Source organism: Ciconia boyciana, chromosome 7 (genome assembly GCF_034638445.1).
Source record: "Ciconia boyciana chromosome 7, ASM3463844v1, whole genome shotgun sequence".
In the NCBI taxonomy this organism is placed as follows: domain Eukaryota; kingdom Metazoa; phylum Chordata; class Aves; order Ciconiiformes; family Ciconiidae; genus Ciconia; species Ciconia boyciana.
Window position 1 is genome coordinate 43,345,746 of NC_132940.1, and position 26,873 is coordinate 43,372,618.

General features: G+C 46.4%; 1 protein-coding gene across 9 annotated transcripts in view; it reads left to right on the forward strand.

Moving 5' to 3' along the window:
- Window positions 1-26,873, forward strand: part of ST6GAL1 (ST6 beta-galactoside alpha-2,6-sialyltransferase 1) — a 60,620-nt gene that overhangs the window by 8,644 nt on the left and 25,103 nt on the right. For 7 of the 9 annotated variants that reach the window (XM_072868432.1, XM_072868434.1, XM_072868435.1 and 4 more), the window contains one exon: window positions 11,975-12,141. The gene's annotated coding sequence lies outside the window, so the exon portion shown is untranslated. Of the gene's footprint in view, window positions 1-10,587; window positions 10,891-11,412; window positions 11,610-11,974; window positions 12,142-26,873 lie in introns of those variants that run through there. The other 2 variants (XM_072868439.1, XM_072868437.1) reach the window with 2 other exon arrangements.

Below are 26,873 nucleotides of genomic sequence, written 5' to 3' on the forward strand. Positions count from 1 at the left end.
AAAATTCCTGGTGACTTCAGATGCGCTTAATGTCTGTGCTGCTTGACTGGTAACTTGTCTATGAATTGTGAAATATAAGTGACTCTTTTGAATGTTCTTTTAATTATTATGCTGATTAAAAAACTAGAAGATGAAATGAGATGCTTTCAGTATAAAGTGCTCTTAGATGTCTAGCCAGCAGGAATCATTGTTATCAGATGCCCTAATCACTTGTGTGATTAAAAACCTTGGAAGTACTTACATATTTAAGCCACTTGCTTATAGGTAAAAATCAAGGTTTCTTGCCTTTCTGAAACGTGCACTGCAGTTCAGCCTTTAGTGAGATGTGAACCCCAAGCTTCCTCCATAAAATCCCTCCCTGAAGTTTGCTGATGGTACCAATGCGAATGCACGTCTGCTTGTTCCACTCGCAGGTGAGTTTTCCTTCTGAGTCATGAGGTGAACGATGATAAAAAAGAGGATCCAGAATTGGGTCTGCGAAGCAGTCACTTACCCGTTTTAAGGCAGCACTTAAGCCCATTCCTACCAGTTGTTATGATTTCAGCTCTGCAAGATAGATCCCTTAGTTTGAAGGACCCTGGGAAGCAACGAGAAGTGCATGTACGAAGCATGTGTGTGTTTCCCAACGTGTGCCGATAGACTGCACATGTGCTTCTTGGTGTGTTCACTGGTGCCAGGGTTGGTAAAGGCCCTTTCAAGTGGAGTGTGTGTATGGCAGCATGTTCACCTGCAGATCTTGGGTATGAAATCTAGTTTGGTCCTATGAGCTACTAGGAGCTCATCTGTAAAAGAAGTAACAGGGCTGTATGATCGAGCACCTCTGCACAACACGGGAGGTCTGTCCTCTAGTTTTTTGTCTCAGCAGGTCCCAAGTGATGCCTTTGCTTAGCTTGGGTTTGCCGGTCCCTCAGCAGTGTTTGGAAGCTGCCTGCTGAGTTTCTGCCTGTATGCTTGGCTTGGGGTGTCTCTGAACTTAAAACTCTGCCAGTGAGTCATCAGATGATCTTAAATATTTGCTCATGATCTGTTGCTCACCAGTTATCACAACCTCTGTTCTCAAACAAAGGTTGCACAGAAAGCTGCCACACAGCATCTTGCTTATTCTTATATCCTCATAGCTCAAAAAAGGTCTGTTTGTGAGATCTTTATTTAAAATAGAAACATTGCATGGAATATCCCCCCTTTTACCAACAGGATGCTGAAGGGCAGGGAGGCCTCTGCTTTTTCACATTTACTCCTGTGCCCCAGATGCCTTTGCCTGGGAACGGTATGTCTATACAGGCAGAAGAAGAGAGCTCTTTGCCAGACTGTGCTAACATTTCTGTGTGCTCCTGATGTGTGTTTCCTCTGTGAACTGGCAGCTACTGAAAATCAACTGTGCGAAGCTGCTTGCTGGTACTGTGCTGCTGGAGGAAGCAGAGAACCTAAAGGCATCCAGCACAGGATGCCAATCTCTCTGTACATTGCATACTGATCTTCATTCAGCAGCTCCTGCGGTACTGGCAGGCGTGTGTCATGGAGCCCAGGCTTGTGTCTGGGATTCCTGGGGGTGAGAGAAACTGGAAACAAGCTAATGCTCCCCTCATAAATATTGCATCCCTTCCCACTTGCGATGGATGAAGCGGTTTGCATTTTCAGCTGTAAAATTTTGCAGAAAAATGGAAGTTGTTGACAGCAGTGATTAATTTTTTTAATATGCATTATGGCTTGCCCTTTGTATCTTTGTAATGCAGCATTTGCTGATTAGAAAATCAAAGGGGTTCAAATCAGCCTGGCTGCTGCGTGTGTCAGTGGAGTCGCCTGTCTGTGGGGAGAGTGTGTTGACACTCAATGGGATGGGATGACAATAGAAATTGTCATGGCAATCCTGCAGCAGTGATAGCTACTTTTTAAAATTGATCTCCTGGGGACTAAGAGAGATCTGGGGTCATGGTTTCCCCCTGCAGATGACTAATCTCAAGGAGCTGCTTTTTATCTTGTAATGGCATTTAACTCTCAGTACCAGAGTAATGAGGTTTTGTTTTTTCTAAATTTGTTTGTAAGGCAGAATCCTCAGGAAATGCTGCAAGCGGAGGGGTAGTGTAGAGCTCCCTGTGCCTTCTGAACAGAGCAGCTCAGGCACAGAGCATCTCGAAAGCAATTAGTTTGTATTTTAAATAAATAAAAATCTTCTCTGCTTGCTCAGAGTAGATACCTTCATGCTATGAGTTGCATTGCCTAGCAAGACTGAAAATTTGAGCATGATCCTTTGTTAGCTAAGTTGGGATGTTATGTTTCTTTATTTGGTTGGGTTTTGGTGTTTTTCTCCTTCCCCCAAGGTGTAGTTCTGCATAACTTAAAGATTTTTACTTTGGTCCAGGGATGGATAATCACTGTGTTGTTTCTTGATTGTCCCTATGACCCAACTGTAATCCTGTCATCCTTTGTGCTTGCAAGGGGTCTTATGGAAATTAGAGATTTGGGTGTACAAGATTATAATTGTTGGGATCAAACTATATATTTGTTTTGTTTACATTTTTATATAAATGTATATTAATACTCTGCCCAGCTCTTATTTCCCCAGTAGAGATTCAGTATAAAGAATTGTCGGAGAGTCGGGCACTTTGTAAGTGAGGTCCCTTAGCAGAAACAGCGCAGAGATGGAAACGTTGTATTCTGGCTCCTCTGTGCTGATTTTTCACAGGCGAGTCTGACTGAAATACTGCATATGTTTTATGAGAGTCTGGAAGGTGCTGGATGGATTTTGCTCTCATCCAGATAATTGTGTCTGTGAGTTTGAAGTTTGTTTCCTATTAACAGCTGTTCTTGCAATATTAAAATTCACTTTTCACAAATGCTTATGTCAATGAAAGAGTGCAGCTTTCCTGGAAAGATCATAAAAGAGCAACCAGTTGCGCCTTAACAATTTCCTTCCAGAGCTTGATGACGTGTATTTTATGTAGTCTGTAACTCTGCTTAGGACGCTGCCTTGTGCGTCTCTGAACAAAACACATTGTGGAAAGGGACTTCCTCTCCAGTAAGTGACATGCCATGAGTTACCTCCAACAAATGCTGCAGGGGCAGGTTTTAGTGGAACAGAGATGGGATTCAGGTTGAATGAATTGGGAACAGAGCTGAAAGAAGTAAGTCCCAAGGATGTGTTTTAGTGTTGGAGGCAGGGGGATTCCTGAAGACAAAAATGGGATTGACAGAAATAAATATTGCTTGTGCCTGTAACAGGAAAGGGTAATTTGAGAGATGTGAGAGTGCCCAGCTGGAAAAGAGCAATGCTGGAAGGACACTTCAATTCAAGAACGACTTGCATGATGGGTTAGTCAGGCTTTCTGCTCACAATACAAAGTGGGGACTGAGAGATCATTGGCATTTTCATGCTCTTCAAATTTAGTTTAACCTGTGTTTCAAGAACAGCTGTGTTGAATCTGGCAAAATGAGTAGTTCACCTAGGTATTGAGGAGTCTGAAAAGGTGATGGAGACCTGGCCTTGAGCAGTGGCCCCATGTGCTGTGTACATGGACCGCTGCTGTGCTGGCCATGCCGAGCCAACAGCAAGACTGCATGCTTTGTATCAGGGATCTGGAAAGCACAGAGAGATGGGAGAGCTGCACGGAAGGAATCTCATTTTATTTAGATTTATCTGCTGGTTTTCAGAGCAGTCACTACTTGCTGTCTTCTATTTTATTCTTTTATAATGTAGCGTGGGTGTGGACTGGGAATATTTTAGGTCCTGTGGATGCGGCTCAGCAATTTCAAATGTGGTTAGAAGTGCATTTTTAAAAATCGAGGGGAACTCCTTCAAGTCTGCACCTGGGGTAGAAATCAAGTTAATTTTCAGCTGTGGCGTAGCTCCCTTTGGCCTTTCTGCTCTCAATTTTGGAAACTTCTTATCACTTCATAAACCACTTTGCAAAACACCTGTCTCTTTCAGATGGACAACACCGATGCATGTCAATGAACTACGTGTTCTAAGGTTGAGAAGTTTTCCTAGTTATTATGGGAGTGCAATTGGATAAATATTTTATTAGATATTAATGGATTGTTTAATTAGATGGATAGATCATCATATACTTGCAATCTAAGGAGAAAAATTTAGAAAGGTTAAGGATTAGTTGTAAAATTTGATGTCAGAAATAGTGTTAATTTTCAGTGTGGACACTCTTAATTAAATTTAGTTTAGTTCGTGCTGGAAGTGAATGGAAATGAAGGAAATTTAAGCTTACCGAAGCTACAGATATGAGGGTGTGCCAAGGTCATTAATGCATATTAACTCATACTTTTAAAATTAATGCCTGCCTTTAATTTGGCTTCATTTTTGCCATCTGTCTCCATGCAAACAACACTCGGGAAGCCTGACTTTTTTTGACGTATTGCAGAAATGCCTTTTTCACCCCACTATTCCTTCACAACCTCCGAGCTGAGACTTTATGCTGGGTGAGGACAGCACATAAAACCCTGCAGGTATTATTTCAAATGCTTAATTTTGTGCCTAAACATCATTTCACTGGTGCCAACGTTTCACATCTGTGAAGTGTTCTCAGGCGTGAACGTCATGTCCTGCCACATGTGCACCGAAGCAGGTCGGTGCGGCAGTGGGGTGGCTGCCTCTGAGGTTGCAGAAGCAGGGGACGGAAAGGGGTGGCTCTACCACAGCTGCTTCTGGTCACAGCTCGGCTCCACCATCAGCAGGGTTTTAAGCCTAGTCTTAGACCTCCCATCCGTCAGAGGTCTTATCGGGCAGCACTCAGCCTTCTCAGCACCTCGGCAGTGGTCTAATTGGCGGCTGAGCTGATAAAACCAATCGCTGCTGTCAGGAAGTCTCGGGTCTTTCTTCCCAGCTTCCACCTGTGTGGATCTCCCTTGGTTGCAGTAACTCCCTAATCTGGAAGAAAACAAACCTGGGGTGTGATTAAACACTACGCAGGGCTCCCAGTAAGCAGAGGGAGCAGCTGCGGGCGTGTTGCCAGCCCCCCACATCCCCTGAGCGTGCAGCCCCAGCATGTGCTGTTCTCGGCCAGCTGGCGCCCGGGGGCTGCAGGATGGTGACAATGACTTTTGGAGAGCCTGGCCTGCCCTTTCTGCCCTAAGCTCACCTGCCAGGATTTCATAACTGCAGGCTGTGCTGGTGGTGGGCTTTTGGTGGCTAGCTTTTTCCACTGCTGGCTGCTTTTCTAAAGTGAAAACACTCAGGCTGGGCAAGAAGGTAATCACGTCTTCCTTCTCCCCATCTGAGATTGCCCCACAGGCCATTGCATGTTCTAATGCTGTGTGTCGCAATCTTGCAATTGTTTTAAAGCATTTCATAGACGAGCAGCCTAAAGAGCACCTTGCAGGCATGCTCAGAATATTGAATCTGCACACCTTTTCCCTTGGCCAAATCCTGGGCTAACCATATGCTCCAAGAAACCTTCTCCTCCTTCCAGTATTGTGCCTTCTAGCCCCTCTCAGCTCCTGCCAGATTCCTAAGTAGCCATCTCCTAGAGAGCTTTGTGTGTCTTCTGGTCCTTGAGCATCTTTGAGCCCCCCACATCCTTTGCTTTCTTTCTCTTAGGCTCCATGAAAACAAACTTGCGGGGGGGGGACACGGGACGGGACCCAAACCCCTCCAAATGTCCAGTTACATTCTGCCTCTCTTCTCTGTAGTTACGCTTCCTATTTTTCCTCAAACTGAATTTAGCTGTTGGTGTTCTCAGTAGTTCTAATGAAATTTTTTACAGCCGCATACTGTCACCGAAATCGGGAATCAAACTCCTTAACACCAATGTAGTATTAAGAAGCAGGCATTCTTTGTTACGGCGCCGGATGCACGGGGGATCGTTCCACCTAGCGTGCATACCACAGGTTACATCAACCAAAACTTATATTATCTGATTACATACGTATGCATCAAATTTCCCAGAATGATCATGCATATTCATTCTGTTTTCCAGAACTAATTATCATATTTGCATGGTCATTACGCATGTGTCCTTGAACTCTGAGGGGCTTCCGTGGCGGTCTCTGGTTGTCCTTGGTGGTTGTACAGGTGTGTCCTTTAGTTGACCCCTTCTTATGAGCATGCGCAATATCATCTTGCTTGTGTAACTTGCTTCCCTTCTTCATGGTACATGGTCCCCAACAATGATTTGGCACCCTTATTCCTATTCTAACACAAACCAATTATTCTAACTGCCCCTCGACTCATTGTCAGGATGGGCTGGGGCTGTACTGGGAGCATAGCAGCATGTCCATACTACTCCTTGTCCTATTGTCTTTGGGCATAGTGGCATAGCCATAGCCATAGATGTACAAACACAACATTAAAGTATTTTCTGCCCTGCTCCTACCTCCATGCTGCTTAGTTACAAAATAAAAAACTAATCACTTTGGTTACATTTGGTTACATTACCAGGAGACTACTAGCTGTGTGTTTGTGTCAAAAACTAGATGTGCTGGTTCAGAGCAGATGAGCTGCAAAAACTACCCCCTTAAAAAAAGCCTGGGGAGAAGCTACTTTGGTGTTGCTCACTGGAAAAAGAGCAGTTCTTCAGCTCCGGTGTGGGGAGGAGGATCAAGGAAGTTGAGTTTATCTCAAGCAAGATGGGTTTGAAATGAAATGTTCGTGCTTGCAGTACCTTGTCCGAGGGGAAGCAGGGAGAAATTTCTGCGAAGCTGGTGGGTGTGGAAAAAGGATCCTGTTGGGTTGTTGCCTGGGTGAGGCTGCTGCTAGGCAGAAGAGGTTGGATTAGCCATAATTTGCACAGGTAATCTTTCTTCAATGACCATGATGTAGTTCCTGCTTGAACCATGTCTATTGTGTGGGTTGGCTGTCTTTCTGTTACTGCACTGTGTCCTGGTGAAGTGTGGGAAACAAAGTCCTCTTTGAACTTGCCTTTCAACAGATGAGTTTCTAGCTCTGTTCATGGGAAAGGCAGTGTCCTGATTTTGGCTGGGATAGAGTTAATTTTCCTCCTAGTAGCTGGCATAGTGCTGTGTTTTGGATTTAGTATGAGAATAATGTTGATAACACACTGATGTTTCAGTTGTTGCTAAGCAGTGCTTACACTAGTCAAGGACTTTTCAGCTTCTCATGCTCTGCCAGGTGCACAAGAAGCTGGGAGGGGGCACAGCCAGGACAGCTGACCCAAACTGGCCAAAGGGCTATTCCATACCATATGGCGTCATGCTCAGTATAGAAACTGGGGGGAGTTGGCCAGGGGGCAGCGATCGCTGCTTGGGGACGGGCTGGGCATTGGTCAGCAGGTGGTGAGCAATTGCATTGTGCATCACTTGTTTTGTATATTCTTCTATTATTATTATTTTCTCTTCCTCTGCTGTCCTATTAAACAGTCTTTATCTCAACCCACGGGTTTTACTTTTTTCCCCCAATTCTCTCCCCCATACCACCGGGGGCGGGGAGGGTGAGCGAGCGGCTGTGTGGTGCTTAGTTGCCAACGGGGGTTAAACCATGACAGTGGTGTGATAGCAGGGGATTTCTTCGCTAGTATTTCCTGATAATGTCACAACTTGGGCATGCGTTCCCCCAGGCATATGGCCAAGATAGTAATCAGTAACTGTATTTTCAGTTCCTGCCCTTGAGAGCAGTAGCCCTGTTCCTTGGTAGCAGAGGTTGAGGTCTGGCAGCAGCAATCGCATCATCCCCAAATCCCTGGCAAAGGTACCACCTTAGTGCTGTCACAGTTCTCTGCTTTCTTGGCTGCTGTGCCCCTCTTCTGCAGAAGGGATGGCATTTGCAAAGTCCAGTGTTTGCAAAGACCTGTTGCTCTGAGGTGACGTTGGGCCACCTAAGCAGAAACTGGCCAATTTATGTGTGTACCTAGAATTAATTGCAGCAGTCTGCAGTAGCCCTAGGCTTGTCCTAAAAGTTGCTTTAATAAAGGGGAAATGTGGCTTTATTAAAGTGGAAGGACTTTTGTGTTTCCCCTGGAAACTGCTGCCTTCTGCTCCTCTAGCTTCAGCAGTGATTGGTGTCTGAAGTCTTTCTCCTGCAGTATTGTGAAGCAATTGAATTGAGTAAGGGTCAACAATAGCTTGTTAGGCTGAAGGCATCAAAACCAAGCAAAGCTACATCCGATCAAAATGAATGCAACTCATGGAATTCCTGTAGTTCACGCTACGTTCATGCCTTTGATTTTATTTTTTTATTATAATTTATTTATAAGAAGGTTCCATTTTGTAGCAGAGGTGTATTCTAGTAGCATCAGCCATGCCAAAAATTTATATATGAATTCAACAGTTTACATTGTAGAAATGGCAGATTTATCAAGCATTATTGTGTCCTTGTGGAATTGTTAAGCTGTTAACCTGGGCCTCAATAGCAGGAGGAAAGGGTTGCAAAGCCAGGCTCTCAGAAAGCAGGATAGCATTTAAGTTACTTATACAGCCCAAATTTGACTTGTGCGTGTGCTACAGCTTCTGATTACATGGTTTGTCAGCTTCTTCTCAGCGTGATGCTGCCTTGCTCATTTTGCACAATGAATTTGTATTTGTTGTTGGTTTTGTTTCTGTGTTTTTCTTTTTCTTTTTGCTGCTTGAGACTGTGCTTTACTTGTGCACTTAAACCCTGCCCCAAAGACAGAAACCTAAGTTCTCCAGTATGCTTGTCTGTGGTGCTCCTCGTAAATGTCTGAGCATCTGCACTTCGCAATGCATTTGTTGGAAAGCATCTCTGTATAGATGGGGACCTGAGGCGTGCACAGGGTACCTAGCCAATTTTGGGAGTTTGCCAGGACTTCACTCCTCTTCATAATTTCTGATGTCCATGAAATGCAATTCTGGTGCGGAGAACTCAGCCCATGTGCAGACTTGATCATGGGCCTGACCTTCTGCAAGGGTCTGGCAATAAAAGATGTGAAAAGTTTATTTTAAGATGTTTGTTTGGTTTCATAGCAGCTCTAACAGAAGCAAGGCAGGAATCACTTCTCTCTGGAAGCTTTGATTTGCCTCTGTCATGGCACTTTATCTGGCCTTTGTGTCTTATTTACGACACTTCTCTTTTTTTTTAACTTAGTGGAAAAAAACTCAGGCAGAACCTTGCTTCAGTGCTGTTATTCAGAGAGCGCTTCTGCTGCATGAAGGAAGTATGCTGTGACAAAATGAGGTGCAGGATTATAATGTCTTTTTTTTTTTTTTTTAATGTTTTGTGATGTGTGGGGAGGGGAGAAGGCTGTTCTACCAGGGGCTGGGCTCCTCAGCCCACCACACAGACTTCTGCCACTTGAGTGATCAGCAGATGGTAGCAATGAAACGGTCTTCTCTATGGACTATGGGTGAGGAGGATGCTTTGCTGATAGGAAATACAATTTCTTTTAGAAGAACACAGACAGCAGGATGTTTTCCTCTGCCAAAGCAGCCATCAGGCAATTGGTTATGCTGCAGCTGGGTAAGGTGGGAAGGAGAAATAATTTCTCACTCGTAGAAAGAAGATAAGCTGTAAGTCTCTGCCGGCTGCCAGTGGGAGGGATGCTGAATGACTGCAGAGAGTTGCTGCCTCCTCTTGCCTCCTGGTCCCACTATCCATGATCACTGACTGTTAGTGCACATACCTGTCACACTGGAGCCTGGATGTTACTAGGGTATTAATTCCCTTCAGGCCGATAAACTCACCTGGGCTGGTACCAGACCTTCAGCATCCTCTACTATCTTTCCATAAAGATCCTCTGTCTGAGGAGGGAAGAAGAATTAATGATAAATTAATGATAATTTTTTACAACATTGTTGTGCGTGAGGGGGTAATTTTGGGTCCTTACTTAACCTTGACATCTTCCAAGGTATCTTCTCTTCCAGTAACTCTCTGCTAGTATTCCTGGTGATGCAAAGGCTTGCCCTCTAGAAATGCTGTGTTGATGAATTTGTCAAACTCAGGCTTGACCAGAAGGCAAGCGGGCCTGATCATTCTCATGCTCATGGCTTGTAGGACAAGTGCTGAGGATTTGAGCTACCCATCCTGCAGCTGGTGACTCCCAGCACGGGCTCTGTGCACATCTAGAAGGGGCTGGGCCACCAGAGCTGCTCCTGAGCAGGCAAACTCGCTGTCCTGCTATGTTGAGGCGTGCACGTCCCCTCGATCCTCTTACCTCCCAGAGATGCTGGTGAATATTTCTGAACATCTGTTAGTGGGAAGGAGAAGGCAGACAGCTGAGCAGCTCCCTCGGCCCCAGCCTGGCCGTTGTGCTTCCTCTCCCAGCTCTGCGGCTGCCCCAGGCACTGCCACGGCAGAAGATGCATGCCTCTGATGGCATCTCTGGGTTCACTTTTCAGTCATGTATAAAGGCAGACTTGGGCAGGGAGCAGGAAGCCAGAGGTGTATTGTTGTACATTTTTAAGTGATGTCCCTGAAGAAGTGCTGTGTGGCTGGACAACCAGTGTGCAGGGCTTGCTGTGTACTGCCTGTGTTCTTCTGCCTCCCTTTTCTCTCCTGTTTGCATCGTTTCTCTAACTTAAACATGCCCTTACTGCAGGCCACAAAGCCTGGTGTGAGCACAGTCTGCAGCAAGGGGATATTGCTGCTCTGCTGAGCTCGCTGGCTGGAGATTTCCTAGCCTGGAATGTAAATGTGCTGGGGCTCAGGCTCACCATTACTTATCCCGCCTTCCCGTACTGCATTACAGCTGTCCTGTAGTCTGCCTGTCCAAATTTCCTCGCCTGAGGGTGGCTTGCTCCAATTGCTTGCTGTGATGGCTGACCCCTTGCTGGGTTAGGTGGCTCTCAAAGGTGCTGCTATGCCGAGGTACACTGCTGGCCGGGAGACGCGAGGAGTGTATTTTTCAGTCTAGCAGCCAGCTCTTTCTGTTTTCCTCACCTTTGACGTAACCCTCAAGTGTCGTTTTAGTTTCATTATTTCTCACCCGGCAAGAACCTGCACCAGCCGGCGCTGATGGGACCGCAGCGCTCGTGGTAAGGCGTTGCATGTCGGTGTCTCTTTGCACTGAGCAGTACCCCTCTTCTTTTTTCTATCTTCCTCCTTTCTTGCTTTTTACCTCTCTTTTTTTCTATCTTCTCCCTTTCCTCATCACACAAACTTTGTAAAGCCTAAACTTTTTCCCTGCTGCTTTCCCTCCCCTGCAGTGGTGTGCTGCAGTGGGTTGGGGTCCTCGGATGGTTCAGGCTGGCAGTAATTTGGGATATCAGCATATCAAGACCTCTCCTTAAGCTGTGAGCGCTTGGGTTCCCTGCTGAGAGCAGAAAGCTGAGCTCCTGGACTCAGAGGTGAAACATATGCCAGGCCATGCACATACACTGGAAACTTGCCCAGGGCAGGATAATTATGGGACATGGCATTTTTCGAGCGGACCATGTGCTCTCACTTGCTGAACAGTCTTGTGATTAATATCTTATTTAAGAGGATTTTAGGACACGTGCTGCAGTTACACTGAGCTTCTTCTAGAAGTAGGGGAGAGGTTAGAAAAATAAACTCTGTGAAGGCTCTTTTGTGTTCCCAGTGAGGGTCATCAGATAAGTGCACTGCATCACTGCTCTGTTGCATCAGTGTAGGCAGTGGGTTTTGCTATTAATGGTTCAGTGGGAGAAGGATCTGCAAGAAGGGCTTTGCACATGTGTTTATACAGGCTGCATTGCTGAGATCTCCTTAGGGACCCAGAACTCCAGTGCTGAGGGTGAGTTCTTCTGCCCTGATCTCAGCATTACCAGCTCTCCCTGACTCTGGCTCCTGGCGTTAGACTCTGGGGAGTTCTGCAACCAGCGGGTCTTCACCAGCAGATTTTGCCTTCAGAATAAGGCTCTGTGTGCTGTTTTACTCAAGCACAAGTTATGTTTAAAGGTGTTGGTGGCTTGGTTGCTGGCCTCACCCAGGGCACCCTTGCCTGTGGTGTGGGTGCAGCAGCATCTGTAGGCTATGGGCGTTTCTGTGTCACTGCTGACTTGCTGTGTAGTCCTGGCTGGTGGTTGTAGTCCCCAGTCTGGTAGTTTCTGATCAGTCTGATGTGACTGTCTAACATCTTCCCCTTAATTTCTTTCCTAGGCTAGAGAACTCGATTAAAAGAGAGATGGGAGCATGAAGAATTGCGTGCAGAGGACGGATGTGCTCCCTGTGGTGGCATCTCCTACAGACCTTACCTGGCAATCTACTTCTGCCTGGAAGGGTTTGATAGGAACTGCTGTGGACAGCGAAGGAACCTGGAGATGAAGGTGATGACCGTGGCTCTTCCTCTTCTTTTCTCTGCCCTTCTTTTCCCTTTCACATGCCTGCAGCAAGAGCACAGCTGCTGTTGGCATGATGAGGCCCCATATATTCAGAGGCACTGCTGTTTGCACTGGGTCTGTCTCGTGTTGCATGCGGAGTTGGGAGGACAGTAAAGAAAACAGGAAGAGTTTTCTGCCATTCCCCTTGCAACTATCCTATATTTCTCCTTTAAAGCAAAAGAAAACATTTATTCTGCTTCTTGTGGGAGCCCTTGTAGATGTTGATATGTATTGGTTATGCTCCAAAGATACGTGTCTAAGATCCAGTGATTATTCTGACTTCCATAAAATTAGTATAAGATATGTGCTGGGGCTCATTTCAGTTTGGGCTTTCCCCAGAAACCCTCTGGGGATATTGCCGTTGGTGCTAGGTTAGAGTAATTAGCCGGCTGCTTTCACAGCTGACCTCTGCTGAACATGCCTGAAGTGCTTTTATTGTTGTTGCCACTACTTTTCCTTTCTGTCACTCTTCCGCACCAGCATCCTGCCCCTTATCACAGTGCTGCAAACCTTCGGCAGCTGCCTCCCGGGATGACAAGCTAGTCCAAAAGATCCATATCACATATTGAATATTCCTAGAGCTCTATGCTTCAGCTTTGGGCCTGATTAGTCCAGTAACTGTGTGAATGCTGCTACCCTTTGGCATACAATTAGGGTACACTGTAAGGTTTTGATCATGCAAAGCAAGACTCTTGGGCAGCCTGAGCCATCGCAGTGGCTGGGGAAGGTGGTGATGCTGGGACCCCGCCTTTTCTCTTGTGCATGAGAAAGCTAACTTGGTAGGGGGCATTTTTGGAGGTAACTGCAAATACAAGTATTGGGTTTGTGCCTGTTTTCATGTGTGAAGAAGGTTTGGGAGGACCTCATTGTATAGCTGTTTCTTTAAATCCTTAACTTGCTATCATCAAGAGTGCCAGATGTTCCTCCTCACTTCCTCTTCTGCTGGTAACATGCTAATCTCCTCTCCTCTGCTTAAAACCTGAATCTTTAATACGGTAAAGGTTAATATGGTGAAAGATTCACCACCCTTTTTTCCTTTCTGGCCAGGGAACGCTTCTCCCTCCCAGTGTTGTATTACCTTTAGCATTGCAAACTGAAACACTTTGGCTGGGGTGGTGGAGCTCCAGCAGCCTGCCTGCCTGGAGGCTGTTGGATTTCCATCCCCAAAGAGGGCAGAGAGCAGACAGAATTTGCATGGATGTCAAGATGGAGCATATGGGGCCTGGGGAATGTTGGTAGGAGTGGCAACGCACTGCTGGAGGTGGGTGAGTGGAGAAGAAAGAGCATGGCATGTTGCCTTGGGCATCTTTTCAGCTGCTCTTTTCACGGGGAAAGAAGGAAACTAAGCTGGAGAGAGCTTGACTTCTGGTTAGGTGCGATTTGGGTATAGAATAGAGGATAAAAAAAGCAGGTCAGCCATGAAGCTCCACCCCTGTAAAACCTCTCTCTCTCTCTCTCTCTCTCTCTCTCTCTCAAAATCTCGTGTATATATGGGAGTCATCCTCTCTCGGGAGGTGTGGGAGCACAGGGCAGCTCTGTGTGCATGTGCAAAGTACAGTTATGCAGCAGTGACTGATTACTATTATTTTGACCTTGGTTGGGTGCCAGTCTTCAGGACAGCTGAAATCTAAGGCCAAGCCAACCTCTTAAGCACAGGTTCACTTTTAGTGCTGAGATATTCCTTCTCTTAACATGCTTTGGTAACACTGAACTGAAGAGTTACCTTCCATTTGTGCCACGACAAAATCTTTAGTCCCTTTTGAAATGCTCAGAAGTCTTCCTGTTGAACACAAACCCAATCCCCTGTTACTAAATACAGTTTCAGACTAGGCAGCCTGGTTAGGCCTGGCTTGTAATATACAAAGGCAGCTGGGAAAGTCGAATATTTGAAAACCAGCAAAGTGATATATTTGGTCTGTAGTGTCTGTATCTCTCAGTCTGCCCAGCCCTCTTGTCAGCAGTTACGCTGTTTAATATGTTAATAGCTGAAATGGAAAAGGGCCTTCTCTCTTTCCTCCTTTGGGCACATCTGAAATAGGGAAATAAAACCAAAAATAGGCGTGCACACACTCCCTTCACACCCTGGTGCTCCATATAGCTGTGTGGAAGCCTCTGACCCCTGCTCCTTTAGAAAGTGGCTTGTGGCTGAGCAGAGCCTGCCTGTTTGAGAAGAGGGACTGTTGATGTGTTGGGTCTAGGTGGTTGAAGGTGGAGGAGAGAAGGACAGGGATGTGCTTCGGTGTGTTGCGTCCAGGTTTAGCAATGGTTCTCCAAGGTGGGCGTTCAGACCAGTGGAGCATGCTCAGCAGAACCTTGGACCACATATTAAAATACAGTTTCCTTTAATGATAACAGGATGATGTATATGTAATCATATTTTGTAAGATCAACAGAGTAATTAATTCTGCATACTTGCTGCTGAAGTGGCAAGCCCACCTGCTTGTTTTCACTGAAGTTTTGCATGTGCTTTAGAGGTGGCTCCATCAGGACTATCAGTTGGGGGCAGCTTTTACTATCAGGAGTTGGCTGTTGGTGTGTGTGGCTCTGCGGCCCTCTCGTGTCAGCCTGCTTCTGTATATTCAAGGCTTCTGCTGTCTTTCTTACATGCATGAGGTCTATGCTGTGTTATACTATGGCAGAAGTCACCCATCTCAGACGTTACTTCGCACTTGAAGCATCCTATGGGATTCATGCATCAGCTCTGAAACATCTTGGTGAGCAGAGGACAGAAGACCAGAACAGGCACTGCACGCAGGGGATCCGTGAGAAATGGGAGAAAAGCTGATAAAAAATGCAGATAAGGAAAGGACTTTCAACAAGGGAGGGAGGGAGGAGAGCTGGAGGTGGGTATATGTATCTCACCAAGGCAGGAGGGCAGTTGCCTGCCACTGCACTGTGGGGAAAGGCCACGGAAATTACAGCATCCCCTCCTGCGGTGCCGATGCTGGAAGGGGTGTGAAGGGCCTTAGGGAGGATTTCCCAGGAGGAAGAGGAGAGTCCTGGGGATGCAGACACAGTAGAAAGGTACCCAGTTCCTCATGAGTAGCATGTATATCCATCTCCAGCCCTCCTCCCCCCCTCCACGCAGTGCTGTGCAACCTTGGTCTCTTAAAAATAGCTCTTTTAATTACCAGTGCATTCAGAGAAGTGGTTTTGCCAAGCGCTAACCACCAGAGCTGCTGCGCGAGCATTTGATCAGACGGTGCAGAGTACAGCACTTTGATCTCTCCTGGCAGTAGCAGCGCCCTGGCGAAGTCAAAGGGTTCGGGGGAGCCAGCGCCTCTAGACAAGCGCGTGGGAAATTTCCACTTGGCTTCCCTGCTCTCATGCAGATGGTTTTTCACCTCTTTGGGCTGTAATCTGCTGAGATCTCTGAAAGAGCTCTGATGTTTGGTCACCTTGTAAAGACCTCCCAAAAAGGGCAAGGGAGGTTGGCTGCAAGTGTGCTCATTTCTGAAGCAGTGGTGCTCCATCCTATTTGAGATGGCTGCAGATAAAGCCTTATGGTGATCCAGGCAAAGATAAGGCTTTACACACCACCCAAAGTGAGAGGAACCTTAAAAACTGGGGCAGGCTTATAATTTTTATCCCTGTACTTTGGGGAAAAAAAATTAAAATTATTGTTCCTAACGGACCTCAGAAAATATTCGTCAGACTGATGCATTTTTTTAACTAGTGATTTCTATATTTAATAACTTCAGAACGAGGAAGAAAAGTTCAGAGAAGATGACTTGTAAATGTAATTTCCCTTGACAACATACAACTCTGACCTATATGCATGTTGGACAGTTTGTGAAAAAGCTTTTATTTCAGCAATATCAATTTCTTATTGTATCCTGAATGCATTATTACCTAATTCAAAAATAGGTGGGAATAGGTATATAAGTACGTATATGTATTTGTTATATATTTGAGAGAGATAGATACACATTTTAGTGGAAGCAGAAAAACCTGAGCTGATTCCTGAAAATAAAAAAAAACCCAAACCAAAAGTCTAATGAAATGCAAATTAATAATCCCAAAATAGTGTGAGAGGGCTTTGCTAGGCTTCTCTGTTGTTTTTTCTTTGCTTTGATAGTGGAGTGTTGCAGCTCCTTCTACATGAGAGGAGATACTCTAACCAGCATACCCAGGGCTTGGAGGTTCTCTGCCAGTTTTGCCTCAGGGGCTACTGGTGTGATGGCCCAAGGATGGAAAAGAAACTCTGTGCCTCCTGTCAGGAGACCCCAGGATGGCCAGGGCTGCATGCCTTCAGATGCCTGTGCAAGCTTAAAGCATGGTGTGGTAGCAGCTGAGCTCCCATCCTGAGAAGCTGGAGGGGGAGATCATGGAACAGAGAGTGAGGTACACTGCTGGTAAGGACCCCTTCAACAAGAAGAGGGAGGAAAGTGGAGATGAAGGGTCACCTAGGATCAGCTCCCACGAGACTATGGTGGCATTCCCAAATAAAAAACTTAAAAACTTGTCCCTTAAAAGTGTACTGGAGTAAAAGTAGACAGATTTGTTTAAATAAAATTAATGAGTATCTTCTAACCTAAAGCCAGATCAAAAGTCAGCCTTGTTTAAAGTTCAGTGAACTTTAAGCCCAGTGCTTTTCCACTTTGAGCTTGGATCAGGTGCATTCAGCAGCAGGAAGAAATGGCCTTGTCTCAGATAAATTGGGCATGTGCTAGAGGTGGCATGAGATGACCCTTGCAGTCTTCAGCACCATGTGGGATGTTATGGCATGTGAAATCAATGCTGTGCGGAAACACCCCGTTCTTGCTCTAAAGCAGTTAGGCATGGTGTCCCCCCCAGGGTGTCCTGTGAGACACCCCCAGCAGCTGGCAGCCACCACCGCGCACGTGGAACATCTCGGCTGGATTTTGCCAGGTTCCTTGTCTGCACAGAAGTGTATCTGCTGCTGGGATGTGGATGGTTTTGGCACTTGGACTTATCCGTGCAGTCCATTGAGGCATGTTACTGTAAGAGATGACTGTAAAAAGTGTTACCTGCACAGCCTCATCTCGGAGACAAGTTTTGCAGTATTCTGCACCTTCTCCCTGGTTTGTAAAGGTTTGTTTCAACCAAATGTCAAGTGCTTTATGCTGCCAAGCAGTTTCCTTCTGTCCTGGTTTTGGCTGGGATGCAGTTAATTTTCTTTCTAGTAGCTGATACAGTGCTGTGTTTTGGATTTAGGATGAGAATAATGTTGATAACACACTGATGTTTTAGTTGTTGCTACGTAATGCTTACACTAGTCAAGGACTTTTCAGCTTCCCATGCTCTGCCAGGTGCACAAGAAGCAGGGAGGGGGCACAGCCAAACTGGCCAAAAGGCCATTCCATACTATGTGATGTCATGCTCAGTATATAAACTGGGGGAAGCTGGCTGGGGGGGAGTGATCGCTGCTTGGGGACGGGCTGGGCGTCAGCCGGTGGGGGGGTGAGTGAGCGAGCGGCTGTGTGTGCTTAGTTGCTGGTGCCCAACGTGGGGCATGAAGGGTTTGAGATAATAACAGATTAACCAGAGCGTGTTAAGGAATTTATATCTTTTAACAGTTGTGGGTCACTATTGATTCATCTGTTCTCCATTAGTTTATCTGATCTGCACCATGCTGATTTTTTTGCTGTACATGTTAAAGATCAGTGTTGGTTTTTGCAGCTTGCTGTGTTCTGCAGGATTAGTGATGTTTTGCCTGGGAGATTTGTTATTAAAACACTGTCCTTGAGCTTAATCTGGTATTTGAGTTTTATACTGAAGCCATTACTGTACTTTGGGTACCACCTCATGGAGACGATTAGCAATTATACTTCTTCCTCTGAGAGGTTTTTTATGGAGGAAATACAGAATGGCACCTTTGCTACCTTCTTCTATGATGTTTCTTCCTTCATTACAATAACTTTTCAGTATCTTAAACATCCTTGGGTAGTTAAGGTACTTCTACTGGTGTTTCTTGGGAATATTGTTTTGGTTTTGTCTAAGGTTAATAAGCAATTTAGTAATATCATCCAGAGATCTGCCCCAAGGCTGTATAGTTATGAGTGGCAGCGTGTGTGTGATAGCATGGGCAAATGCCTAGGATGGTGGACACCTCCAGTGTTTTGGAACTTCACCCCTGAACAAGTGCAGAATCCTGAAAAATTAGTAGAATATTTGGAAAAAGTATGCTGTCACCCTGGCAATTCTAGGGAGACACGAATCACTGCAGTGTGCTGGGGCCTGGCCCATGCCTGCCAAGCCCTGTTCAACACTATTCAGTACCCTCAAGGGGAAGAGAAGGTCTCTGGATCTGACAACAAAGCGACAGGTGCTGCAGCTACTCCAACGCCTGCGACAGGTGCTGCGGTTGAACCAGGGAACCGACCCATATCGGTATTAGTATCTGAGAAATCTTGGAAGCGAAAGTCAGCTTGTTTAGAAAGGGATGATGAAAAAGAAGGGCCACCACGAGGAGAGGAGGAGGAAAAGGAAGAACTCGTAAACGAGACTGAAACCACCCGATCCCTATCCCTGAGTGAGCTGCGAGATATGTGAAAAGATTTCAGCCGTCATCCAGGCGAGCACCTTGTCACCTGCCTGCTCTGATGCTGGGATAACGGGGCCAATAGCCTGGAATTAGAGGGTAAGGAGGCCAAACAGCTGGGATCCCTTTCTAGGGAAGGGGACATTGACAAGGTGATTGGAAAAGGGGCACAAGCCCCCAGCCTCTGGAGGCGACTCCTGTCAGGTATGAAGGAAAGATACCCCTTCAAGGAAGATGTTATATATCGCCTGGGCAAATGGACCACCATGGAGAGAGGTATCCAGTACCTGAGGGAATTAGCCATGCTGGAGGTTGTTTATGGTGACCTGGACAACAAGCAGTTATCCAAAGATCCAGATGAAGTCAAGTACACGTGACCCATGTGGCAGAAGTTTGTACAGAGTGCACCGGCATCGTATGCCAACTCATTGGCAATACTGACCTGGAAAGACGGAGAGGGACCAACGGCGGATGAAGTGGCTAGCCAACTCCAGCAATACGAAGAAAGTATCTCTTCCTCCCTTGTCTCAGCTGTGGAGAAACTGTCCCAGGAGGTCCAGCAAATCAAAGAGGATAGGTCCTACTCTCCACCTGTATGGACCAGCATCTCATTAGTAGTACTACTATTAGTAGTATAGTACTACTATTAGTAGTACTACTATTAGTAGTCAACATTCTTCTGCTCAAGAGAGAGGATGTAGAGGGTACACACCATGGGGCTCCCTATGGTTTTACCTGCGTGACCACAGAGAGGATATGAGGAAGTGGGGTGGAAAATCTGCATCAACCCTAGGGGGACGGGTATGTGAGTTGCAAGGAAAACCAACCCCACATAAAGGGGTTCTTCCCGGAAAATTGCTGTTCTGGTTTCCAGTGGACAGTTCCCCAGACAGAGCAGAAGGGCTGATCTTACTCCTGATTTTAATGAAGGAGCTCCTGACTCCTATGTACAAGAAGTGAGTAGCAAATACTATGACCAGGACTAGGGGGGGCCCTGCCTCCAGCCAGGTGGAGGAAAGGGGCAACCAGGTTTATTGGACTGTGGATTCGATGGCCTGGCACATCAGACCCACAGGAGTATAAGGCTCTAGCAGACACCGGTGCACAGTGTACCCTAATGCCATCAAGCTATATATGGGTTCTGTATTTCTGGAGTGACAGGGGCATCCCAACAGCTAACTGTTTTGGAGGCTGAAGTAAGCCTAACTGGGAATGAGTGGCAAAAGCACCCCATTGTGACTGGCCCAGAGGCTCTGTGCATCCTTGCCATAGACTACCTCAGGAGGGGGTATTTCAAGGACCCAAAAGGGTACCGGTGGGCTTTTGGTATAGCTGCCTTGGAGATGGAGGAAATTAAACAGCTATCCACCTTGCCTGGTCTCTCAGAGGACCCTTCTGTTGTGGGGTTGCTGAGGGTCGAAGAACAACAGGTGCCGATCGCCACCACAACAGTGCACTGATGGCAATATCACACCAACCAAGACTCCCTGATTCCCATCCATAAGTTGGTTCATCAACTGGAGAGCCTAGGAGTGATCAGCAGCACTTGCTCACCCTTTAACAGTCCCATATGGTCAGTGCAAAAGTCTAATGGAGAGTGGAGACTAACAGTAGACTATCACAGCCTGAATGAAGTCACGCCACTCCTGAATGCTGCTGTGCTGGACATGCTGGAACTTCAATACAAACTGGAGTCAAAGGCAGCCAAATGGTATGCCACAATTGATATTGCTACTGCCTTCTTCTCAATCCCTTTGGCAGCAGAGTGCAGGCCACAGTTTGCTTTCACTTGGAGGGGCGTTCACTACACCTGGAATCGACTGCCCCAGGGGTGGAAACACAGCCCCACCATTTGCCATGGACCGATCCAGAGTGCACTTGGACAGGGTGAAGCTCCAGAACATCTGCAATACATTGATGACATCCTTGTGTGGGGCAATACAGCAGAAGAGGTTTTTGAGAAAGGGAAGAAAATAGTCTAAATCCTCCTGAAACCTGGTTTTGCCATAAAACAAAGTAAGGTCAAGGGACCTGCACAGAAGATCTATTTTTTAGGAATAAAATGGCAAGATGGACATCGTCAGATCCCAGATGTGATTAACAAAATAACAGCCATGACTCCACCAACTAGCATAAAGGAAACACAAGCTTTCTTAGGCGTTGTGGGTTTTTGGAGAATGCATATTCCAAACTAGTCTGATTTGTAATCCCTCTCTGTTAAGTGACCCAGAAGAAGAATGATTTCAAATGGGGCCCTGAGCAATGACAAGCCTCTGAACAAATTAAACAGGAGATAGTTCATGCAGTAGCCCTTGGGCCAGTCCGGGCAGGGCAAGATGTAAAAAATGTGCTCTACACTGCAGCCAGGGAGAATGGCCCTACCTGGAGCCTCTGGCAGAAAGCACCAGGGGAGACTCGAGGTTGACCCCTAGGGTTTTGGAGTCGGGGATACAGAGGATCCGAGGCCTGCTATACTCCAGCTGAAAAAGAGATATTGGTAGCATGTGAAGGGGTTCGATCTGCTTCGGAAGTGGTTGGTACTGAAGCACAGCTCCTCCTGGCACCCCGACTGCCGGTGCTGGGCTGGATGTTCAAAGGGAGGGTTGCCTCTAGACATCATGCAACTGATGCTATGTCGAGTAAGTGGGTTGCACTGATCACACAGTGGGCTCAAATAGGAAACCCCAGTCACCCAGGAATCTTGGTAGTGATCATGGACTGGCCAGAAGGCAAAGATTTTGGAATATCACCAGAGGAGGAGGTGACGCATGCTGAAGAGGCCCCGCTGTATAATAAACTGCCAGAAAATGAGAAGCAATATGCCCTGTTCACTGATGGGTCCTGTCGCCTTGTGGGAAAGCATCGGAGATGGAAAGCTGCTGTATGGAGTCCTATACGACAAGTGGTAGAAAATGCTGATGGAGAAGGTGAATCAAACCAGCTTGTAGAATTGAATGCCATCCAGCTGGCTTTAGACATTGCTGAATGAGAAAAGTGGCCAGTGCTTTATACTGATTCGCAGATGGTGGCAAATGCCCTGTGGGGGTGGTTGCAGCAATGAAAGCAGAGCAACTGGCAGCACAGAGGCAAACCCATCTGGGCCGCCGCATTGTGGCAAGATATTGCTGCCCGGGTAGAGAACCTGGTTGTAAAAGTATGTCACGTAGATGCTCATGTACCCAAGGGTTGGGCCACTGGAGAACATCAAAACAACCAGCAGGTGGATCAGGCTGTTAAGACTGGAGTGGCTCAGGTGGATCTGGACTGGCAACATAAGGGTGAATTATTTATAGCTCCGTGGGCCCATGACGCCTCAGGCCATCAAGGAAGAGATGCAACATATAGATGGGCTCATGATCGAGGGGTGGACTTGACCATGGACACTATTGCACAGGTTATCCATGAATGTGAAACATGTGCTGCAATCAAACAAGCCAAGCGGTTAAAGCCTCTGTGGTATGGAGGGCGATGGCTGAAATATAAATATGGGGAGGCCTGGCAGATTGATTATATCACACTCCCACAAACCTGCCAAGGCAAGTGCCATGTGCTTACAATGGTGGAAGTAACCACTGGATGGCTGGAAACATATCCCGTGCTCCATGCCACCACCCAGAACACTGTCCTGGGCCTTGAAAAGCAAGTCTTATGGTGACATGGCACCCCAGAAAGAACTGAGTCAGACAACAGGACTCATTTCCAAAACAACCTCATAGACACCTGGGCTAAAGAGCATGGTATTGAGTGGGTATATCTCATCCCCTATCATGCACCAGCCTCTGGGAAAATCGACCGATACAATGGGCTGTTAAAGACTACACTGAGAGTAATGGGTGGTATGACGTTCAAACAATGGGATACACATTTAGCAAAAGCCACCTGGTTAGTCAACGCTAGGGGATCTGCCGATCGGGCTGGCCCTGCCCAATCAAAACTTTTACGCACTTTTAAAGTCCCTGTAGTGCACATAAAAATATGCTGGGGAAGACTGTCTGGGTTACTCCTGCCTTGGGCAAAGGCAAACCCATTTGTGAGATTGCTTTTGCTCAAGGACCTGAGTGCACTTGGTGGGTGATATGAAAGGGTGGGGAAGTCCGATGTGTACCTCAAGGGGATTTGATTTTGGGTGAAAATAGCCAATGAACTGAATGGTATGATGTTAATTGCTATATAATACTGTATGTCATAACTTTTATGGTTGCTATATGCCATATCAACAGTATTTCAGTAAGAATCACCCAGATTAATGAAGAATGAACTTTGATGAAACCAAGCAAAGTGCAGTGGTGATGGAACCAGAACTGGCTTCAGCATGCAACAATCCAATACCACACACCATCTCTCCTGCCCTGAAGGACTGTTATGACAGATGGAGCCCAAAGTCCTGCGCTAAATGAACTTAATGGACATTTTAGAGGGACGGCCCATAGACTAAGGGAATTATATCTGTGTGTATATATCAAAAGACAGGGAAAGTGGTGGTGATTAATTGGGATGTATTAGAAAGGGTAGAACCTAGGCATGATGTAGATGGTCTAGAATAAGGGGTAGATACTCTCCTGGTTTTGGCCGGGATGGAGTTAATCTTTCTTTCTGTATCAGCACAGCTGATACAGTGCTGTGTTTTGGATTTAGGATGAGAACAATGTTGACAACACGCTGATGTTTTAGTTGTTGCTAAGCAGTGCTTACACTAGTCAAGGACTTTTCAGCTTCCCATGCTCTGCCAAGTGCACAAGAAGCTGGGAGGGGGCACAGCCAAACTGGCCAAGGGCTATTCCATACCATATGACATAATGCTCAGTATAGAAACTGGGGGGAGCTGGCCAGGGGGCATCGGCCAGGCATCGGCCAGGGGGAAGCAAGCGAGCGGCTGTGTGGTGCTTAATTGCTGGCTGGAGTTAAACCATGGCACCTTCTTTGGGGGTGGGGGAAGCCCCAGCAAAGCACTTCGGCCTTCTGTGTCTGGGCTGTTGAGATGTTATTTGAAAGAATTGGGTGGATTTGGGGATTAGGCTTTCTGAGTGAGAGCAGTGCAGCATGGATTTGATTAACATTGGGGTTGAGGACATCTGCTTCAGTGATGTACTTTGGGTCAGGATTGCGCCATCAAAGCTGACCTGCTGATAGCCCCCACACGTACTGTGTTTCCATCCATACTGGGAAGCAGTTTCTGATCAAAGAGGGTTCAAGTCAGGTGAAATCCAACAAAAAGAAACTTCCCAAGAATGGTCTAACATCTAGTGGTTGCACTAGCTACTTGGGTTACTGCATTTCCCAGCAGCAAGACACCAACAGGTCATAAGGAACACCCCCTCCCACTGCCCTGATTTTTTACATGTGCTTTTTTGAGCTTTCCTTTAGGATTTACTTGGTGAAGAAGATGAAGTCGGGATTGGCAGTGCTATAAAATGGCTGACCTGAGGACAGAGCTGACTGATATGGTGAAATGCTGGATGTACTTCAATACTTTAATGGAACCATTTGGTGATGTTATAAAAAGAAATATTGCAGTACAGATAACTTGGGTTTCTCTTGGGGCATGAACTCTGCAAAGTAATGCTGTTACGTGTGTGTTCCTCTCAAGGCCCTCGAGCTCTTATGTGCTAGGAAATGGCTCCATTTTTAGCAATTACATTTAGAAAACAAGGTGGGGGTGAGGAGTTACTAGTAATGGAATAGTTACTATTGTAACTAGTAATGGAAATTATCAGTGGTTGATAATGGCCTCTTCTGAAGCCATCCATCCTAGACATGACAGATGCCCAACTTCTATGTTTGGGGGGACTTTCCTTCGCGAAAGAAGAAGTCTGGTGTCTTTGTGGCCAGGTGGCACTGAGCAGATGGGAAGAGAGCTGTGTGCTTGTGTGCAGGAGTCGAGCTCTTGGCAATAACGTCCTCCTCCAATAGCTCATCTCTTCTTCCAGTGAAGTGCTGGCTGGTCCTGAGGGGAGACAGGAATCTTTCATTTCTCTGGGAGACTCAGAGGGCTTTTTTAGGTCATACAAGAGCTCTCTAAGACTGCTGAAATGTGTTGTGCTAAAAGCAGTACAAGAGCCAATATTGAATGGAGGAGATACAAAAATGTCTGGGGCCTCCTTTACTGCTTTAGGGAGTAACTTATGTTTTTGTTGGAATTATCTGTCTAGATCTCTTCCTCCATGCTGTGAGTTGCTACCTGGCTTTGATGAAAACACATTTGTGCTGAGATTCATTGGTTGTCTCGCTTTTTTTCTGCTTTCTCAGTCACCCCGTTCTCTGTTTCGTGCACCTGGTTTGGCGCTGTGCAGTAAGCCCTGCACACTCAGCTGGTCTGCCATCGTGCTGTGCGCGAGGCTTGCACTCTCAGCCTGTGCTGTGTGCACATGCGTGTCTGCAGTGCCTTCAGAGGCCGCTCTCCAGTGTGTCTGGCACAAGCGAGCAGGAGGGTGGCTGGCCGTGTTTCTCCCCTGGCACTATGCAAACCCAGGGAAGATGGCCCACTGTTAGTGACACCCTGGGAGACCAATATCCTGCAGACTTCAGGAACCATTGCTGCTGTGGGTAGTGACAAAGTTATTCCTGTCTGCTTGTGCCGGTAAGGCAGTGCTGCGGGGCTGGCAGAATGGGTTGGCATCCTTTGTAATGGAAGCACAAGCTCCGGTGTGCATGAAATTTCTGTGGCCTTAAATAGCAGAGGGGAGAGAGCAGCCTGCTTCAAGGGGACGTGTGTGGTTCAGATCCATGGTCGATCCATCTAGTTGCCATCTGCAAGCTCTGCTGCTGGACTTATTTCTGAAGTGCCGACCATAGCAAGCAAGTGATGTGTTTGGGGACAGGAGCTGGGTAGTGCTTTCCAGGCTTTACACCTAGTTTTCTGATAGAGGGAAAAAGCAGGCTAAAAACTTGGAGTAGGAGATACTAAAGAGAGTGGAGAGACACTAAAATGGCCTTTATTGCCTTTTTGGCCTCTCTGAACCCTGTTTTGATTTCACAAGCATCATGTTTTTCTCCCTCCAGCAACTGTGTAGATTTGTTGCACTTCAGATCACTTGATATCATGCCCATAACCACACAGATCCATCATTGGGATGCTGTCAGGGTGTGTAAGTGGGGAAGAAAAAGGCAATTCTTTGGATAGGTTGTACCTGGCACCGTGAAGCTGCCAGATGCATGGCACGCTCTGTTTGGGAGCTTATAGCTGCAGCTGGTGCTAGGCTGTGCCAGGTCCTCCGTCCCACCAAAGAGTGGGTGTTGCACGCCGTTTTGAGAGGCACCTGTTTGCTCCTGCAAAGCATTCTCCATGCTGGATCCTTAAGCAGAGGACATAGTCTTAGGTTTGGGTAGGAGGTACCATTGAACCTGTTTTTCTTTCCTACATGTCTGGGGGGATGCTGAGGGAAGAAAATAGCAAGGAGGTTTTAAATGAAGGCTTTATCAGGAAAGTTTCATTAATGTTTTCTGGTTTTATAAATACATATGTGAAACTTTGAGGGGGAAGGAGTGTCTTAAGCTCTTTAAATATATCTAGGTGCCCAGATTTGTGCTATACGTTTATATTGCCTATGATTTATAAAATTGAATTTTATTCAGGCAAGGTTACTTCCCTGGCAATGTTCTTGTGGGCTTACTGACGGTAGATACATTTGAAATGATGCTACAAGGCAATAGTGTTACCAGATGAATAAACCAGACTTGTGTTTAAAAAACAGAGCAGAACTTGCTGTTATTAATGTCTGAAGTCCAGCCATGCCATGAGCTCCCTGCCCGAGGATGTGACTTGCTGATGTGCCTTGGCAAAACGCGTATTTGACATCTGCTACTGCAAATATTTTGACTTCTGAGAACCTGGCTGCTGCTTCAACAGTGAGAGATATCCAGAACTTTGGGGTATATGGATTCCTGTGTACCTGCTACCTTGGCTGCTCTGCTGCAGGCTGACACTGAACTTGGACCAGGGTTTCCTCGACAGCTTGTGTTAAGCTATACCCAGCTTTCCTCTGGTCATTTCAGTCTCGGTTTAACCAGTGGAACTGATGATGCGTGGTAGAAGTGGTATCAATTTAGCTTACCTAACACTGTGACTATGGAGAGTGAAAGCAAGCATTTTTGGCTTGTGGAAAAACATCTGATTATTGTAACGTGTGTTTTTTCCACCTCCTTTTCTGTCAGAGACAAAATAGTTAACTGTAAT